Source organism: Hordeum vulgare, chromosome 2H (assembly GCF_904849725.1).
Source record: "Hordeum vulgare subsp. vulgare chromosome 2H, MorexV3_pseudomolecules_assembly, whole genome shotgun sequence".
NCBI lineage: Eukaryota > Viridiplantae > Streptophyta > Magnoliopsida > Poales > Poaceae > Hordeum > Hordeum vulgare.
Window position 1 is genome coordinate 639,745,307 of NC_058519.1, and position 6,541 is coordinate 639,751,847.

Here is a 6,541-nt window from a genome sequence, read left to right on the forward strand (position 1 = left end):
GTGAACTCCCGGAACCCATTCGTCATTCCCGGTACATTCCCGGTAACTCCGAAAACCTACCGGTAATCAAATGAGGTCATCCTATATATCAATCTTCGTTTCCGGACCATTCCGGAAACCCTCGTGACGTCCGTGATCTCATCCGGGACTCCGAACAACATTCGGTAACCAACCATATAACTCAAATACGCATAAAACAACGTCGAACATTAAGTGTGCAGACCCTGCGGGTTCGAGAACTATGTAGACATGACCCGAGTGACTCCTCGGCAATATCCAAAAGCAGGACCTGGATACCCATATTGGATCCTACATATTCTACTAAGATCTTATCGTTTGAACCTCAGTGCCAAGGATTCATCTAATCCTATATGTCATTCCCTTTGTCCTTCGGTATGTTACTTGCCCGAGATTCGATCGTCAGTATCCGCATACCTATTTCAATCTCGTTTACCGGCAAGTATCTTTACTCGTCCCGTAATACAAGATCCCGCAACTTACACTAAGTCACATTGCTTGCAAGGCTTGTGTGTGATGTTGTATTACCGAGTGGGCCCCGAGATACCTCTCCGTCACACGGAGTGACAAATCCCAGTCTTGATCCATACTAACTCAACGAACACCTTCGGAGATACCTGTAGAGCATCTTTATAGTCACCCAGTTACGTTGCGGCGTTTGATACACACAAAGTATTCCTCCGGTGTTAGTGAGTTATATGATCTCATGGTCATAGGAACAAATACTTGACAAGCAGAAAACAGTAGCAAAAAAATGACACGATCAACATGCTACGTCTATTAGTTTGGGTCTAGTCCATCACGTGATTCTCCTAATGACGTGATCCAGTTATCAAGCAACAACACCTTGTTCATAATCAGAAGACACTGACTATCTTTGATCAACTGGCTAGCCAACTAGAGGCTTGCTAGGGACAGTGTTTTGTCTATGTATCCACACATGTAAATGAGTCTTCATTCAATACAATTATAGCATGGATAATAAACAATTATCTTGATACAGGAATTATAATAATAACTATATTTATTATTGCCTCTAGGGCATAATTCCAACATTTAGTACATTGTGATCGGAATTATATTTATAACTTTTGGCCTCGTGACAGGGAAAGCATAGCTCAAGCTTGGGGGAGGCTTAAATCAATGTGGTATTCATGGCCCAATCATGAGCTCTCGAGAGAAATTATCACTCAAAACTTTTATGCTCGGCTTTCTCATGAAGATCGTACCATGCTTGACACTTCTTGTACCGGTTCTTTTATGAAGAAGGATATTGACCACAAGTGGAATTTATTGGAAAGAATCAAACGTAACTCTGAAGATTGGGGCTTGAAGAAGGTAAGGAGTCAGGTATGAATTTCGAGTTTGATTGCGTTAAATCTTTTGTTGAAACAAACACTTCTGGAGATTCTAGCGCTAAGTATGGACTTGACTCTGATATAGTAGCTTCTCTATGTGAATCTTTTGCTGCTCATGTTGATCTTCCCAAAGAGAAGTGGTTTAAGTATCATCCTCCTGTAGAAGTCAACATAGTTAAACCCAATCTAGTTGAGGAGAAAGTCATTGCCTTTAGTGATCCTATTGTTCCTTGTGCCTACACTGAGAAACCACCTTACCCTGCTAGGAAAAAGGATTATTCTAAAGCTCCAAATGTGATACGTAGGGGTTAAATTAGACCACTTGCACCCCCTGAGGAAATTAGAGTTGAACCTAGTGTTGCTATTATCAAAGATCTCTTAGTCGAAGACATAGACGGGCATGTTATCAAATTATGTGAGAACTCCGCTAGAATTGCTAAACCTCACGCGAAAGACAAATGCGGACCTGTAGTTGGCTTGCCCATTGTTTCTATCAAGATAGGAGATCACTGTTATCATGGTTTATGTGATATGGGTGCTAGTGTTAGTGCAATACCCCGGTCCCTATATGATGAAATCAAAGATGAAATTGCACCTACTGAGTTACAACCCATTGATGTCACTATTACGCTAGCTAATAGAGACTCTATCTTCCCTCTGGGAATTGTGAGAGACGTAGAAGTCCTGTGTGGTAAGACGAAGTATCCTACTGATTTCCTCGTCCTTGCTACTGCACAAGATAGCTTTTGTCCCATCATATTTGGTAGACCCTTTCTCAACACTGTCAATGCTCGTATTGATTGCATTAAATAGAACGTCACTGTTAGTTTTGAGGGTGTGTCTCATGAATTTAACTTCTCCAAGTTTGGAAGACAACCCCATGAAAAAGAGTCGTCTCGTAGGGATGAAATAATTGCTCTTGCCTCTATTGCCGTACCTCCTACGGATCCCTTAGAGCAATATCTGCTTGAGCATGAAAATGATATGCATATGGATGAAAGATATGAGATAGATAAAATTGTTTTAGAACAATATCCTATTCTCAAGAATAATCTGCCTATTGAACTGCTTGGGGATCCACCCCCACCAAAGGGTGATCCTGTGTTCGAGCTAAAACAGTTGCCTGATACTCTTAAGTATGCCTATCTTGATGAAAAGGAGATATATCCTATTATTATTAGTGCTCACCTCTCGGAGCATGAAGAAAAGAAGTTACTAAAAACTTTGAGGAAGCACCATGCGGCTATTGGATATACTCTTGATGATCTTAAAGGTATTAGTCCCACTCTATGTCAGCACAAGATTAAAACCGATCCTGATTCTAAACCAGTTGCTGATCATCAAAGGAGATTAAACCCTAAGATGAAAGAGGTCATGAGAACAGAAATATTAAAGCTTCTGGAAGCAGGAATCATTTATCATGTTGCTCATAGCGATTGGGTAAGTCCAGTACATTGCGTACCTAAGAAGGGAGGTATCACCGTCGTTGCTAATGATAAAGATGAACTAATCCCACAGAGGATTATTACTGGCTATAGGATGGTGATAGACTTCCGAAAACTGAACAAGGCAACCGGGAAAGACCATTATCCTTTGCCGTTTATCGACCAAATGCTAGAAAGGCTATCTAAACACACACACTTCTTCTTTCTAGACGGTTATTCAGGTTTCTCGAAAATACCTGTTGCACAATCTGATCAGGAGAAAACCACTTTCACCTGCCCCTTCGGTACCTTTGCTTATAGACGTATGCCTTTTGGCTTATGCAATGCACCTGTCACCTTTCAAAGATGTATGATGGCTATATTCTCTGACTTTTGTGAAAAGATTGTTGAGGTTTTTATGGATGATTTCTCCGCTTACGGTTCTTCCTTTGACGATTGCCTCAGCAACCTTGATCGAGTCTTACAGAGATGCAAAGATACCAACCTCGTCTTGAACTGGGAGAAGTGCCACTTTATGGTTAATGAAGGCATCGTCTTAGGACACAAAATCTCTAAGAAAGGCATTGAAGTTGATAAGGCTAAGGTTGATGCAATTGAGAAAATGCATTGCCCCATAGATATCAAAGGTATACGAAGTTTCCTAGGTCACGCTGGTTTCTATAGAAGATTCATTAAAGACTTCTCTAAGATTTCTAGGCCTCTTACCAACCTCTTGCAGAAGGATGTTCCTTTTGTTTTTGATGAGGATTGTGAAGAACCTTTCAAAATACTTAAGAAGGCCTTGATAACTGCACCTATTGTTCAACCACCTGATTGGAACTTGCCCTTCAAAATCATGTGTGATGCTATTGATTATGCTGTTGGTGCTATTCTAGGAAAAACAGTTTACAAGAAGTTGAATGTTATTCACTATGCTAGTAAAACTCTAGATAGTGCCCAAAGAAACTATGCCACTACGGAGAAGGAGTTTTTAGCAGTCGTGTTTGCATGTGAAAAGTTCAGATCTTATATAGTTGACTCCAAAGTCACTATTCACTCTGATCATGCTGCTATTAAGTACCTTATGGAGAAGAAGGACGCTAAGCCTAGGCTAATCAGATTGGTTCTCCTGCTACAGGAATTTGATTTGCACGCTCTTCACCGAAAGGGTGCTGATAACCCTGTAGCAGATAACTTGTCCAGGCTAGAGAATGTCCTTGATGACCCACGACCTATTGATGACAGCTTTCCTGATGAGCAATTAAATGTCATCCGCACTTCACATAGTGCAGTGTGGTATGCTGATTACGCAAACTATATCGTAGCCAAATACATACCACCCAGTTTCACCTACCAGCAAAAATAAGAAATTCTTCTTTGATTTGAGACACTACTTTTGGGATGATCCTCACCTTTATAAGGAAGGAGTATATGGTGTTATTAGACGTTGTGTGCCTGAACATGAACAGGGACAGATCCTACAGAAGTGTCATTCCGAGGCCTACGGAGGACACCATGCTGGAGATAGAACTGCTCATAAGGTATTGCACTCAGGTTTCTATTGGCCCACTCTCTTCAAGGATGCCCGTAAGTTTGTCTTGTCTTGTGACGAATGCCAAAGAATAGGGAACATCAGTAAGCGTCAGGAAATGCCTATGAACTATTCACTTGTCATTGAACCATTTGATGTTTGGGGCTTTGATTATATGGGACCCTTCCCGAGTTCCAATGGGTATACTCACATCTTAGTCGTTGTTGATTATGTTACTAAGTGGGTAGAAGCTATCCCCACTAGAAATGCTGATCATCACACCTCTATCAAGATGCTTAAAGAAGTCATTTTCCCAAGATTTGGAGTCCCTAGATATCTGATGACTATGGCGGTTCACACTTCATTCATGGTGTTTTCCGCAAGATGCTTGCTAAGTATGATGTCAACCATAGAGTTGCATCTCCTTATCATCCTCAGTCTAGTGGTCAAGTGGTGTTGAGTAATAGGGAGATCAAATTGATCTTATAAAAGACTGTCAATAGATCTCGAAAGAATTGGTCTAGCAAACTTGACGATGCACTATGGGCTTATAGGACTGCTTATAAGAATCCCATGGGCATGTCGCCGTATAAAATGGTTTGTGGTAAGGCCTGTCATTTACCTCTTGAGCTAGAACACAAAGCTTATTGGGCAATCAAAGAGCTCAACTTCGATTTCAAACTTGCCGGTGAGAAGCGGTTGTTTGATATCAACTCATTAGATGAATGGAGGGCCCAGGCATATGAGGATGTCGAGTTGTTCAAAGAAAAGGTTAAGAGATGGCACGATAAAAGAATACAAAAACGAGAGTTCAATGTAGGAGATTATGTCCTGCTATACAATTCTCTCTTATGATTCTTCGCAGGCAAGCTTCTCTCTAAATGGGAAGGTCCTTATGTTGTCGAGGAAGTATATCGTTCCGGTGCCATCAAAATCAATAACACGGAAGGTAATTTTCCTAGAGTGGTAAATGGGCAAAGAATCAAGCATTATATCTCTGGTACTCCCATAAATGTTGAGACCAATATCATCAATATCATAACTCCAGAGGAATACGTAAGGGATGTTTATCAGCCTGTTTCAGACCCTGAAAATGAAGAGGTATGTGTTTCAGTAAGTAATTGGACTCCAAAACTTTTCCAATATGAAATTTCCTCCGTTTTGGAATTTTTGGAAAATTACAAAAATAAAAAGCAGTCCGGAGAGCGCACGAGGCGGCCACAAGCTTGGTAGCCGCCACCTACCCCCCCTGGCGGCGGCTACAGGGCTTGTGGGCACCTCGTGTGCCCCTCGGACTCTGTTTTCTTGCGGAGCACTCCTTCTGGTCCCGAAAAATCATTATATATACGCCCGGGGGTTTTGATCTCCGTATCGTGCAGTTTTCCTCTGATTTCGTTTCGAGCCTGTTTTCTGTCGCAGATTTAGAGCAAAGATGTCTCAGGAATCTGTTGGGGAGAATAATCTCCCTCAAGTTCATGATGAAGTAGATGCTGATCTGAAAAGAGTAGAAGTCACGAAAGCCAGGGATAAAGCTAAGGAGAAAACCCAAGCTAGGGACGAAGTTCAACCTATGTTCAACATTGAAGACGTTGAAGGAGTAGATTTTCTCCAACCCTTCCTCCATGTGTTGTCTCCATCCTTGATTGAACTCTTGAGGTTTTGTGAAACAACTCGTGCTTGCAATATTTCCCTTTCTCGTGAAGTTGTTTTGCTGGAAAACCATGTCGCAGATCTCAAAGGTATAAATCAAAGATTGATAGCTCTCTTGGAATCAAAGGCAACAACTCCACCACCATCACCACCAAAGGAAGACAACTAAGCATTGGTATGGGCAATCCCCTTGGCTTTTTACAAGCTTGGGGGAGTTGCCCTGGTATCGTATCACCTTTATATCTTTTGCTTTTACCTTTGTTTTAGTTCTTTCCTTTTCAGTTTTTATTTCTTCTCTTAGTGGAATAAGTCTTTAGTGTTTAGTTTGAGTCTTTTGCTTTGTGTCTCCCCCGATGTATTCGAGCTCGCGAGCTATATAATAAAGAGTATCTTAGTCAAGGGCTTTGTTTTGTGCCGTGATCAAAAGTATTAAAAGAACGATAGCATGAAAGATCATGAGATGATCTTATGGAAAGTGATAGCTTCACATATAACAAGTATGATGATTGAAACTTGTTAAGAATAGACCAACATAGACCCCAGTCATTGTTGCATTTAAT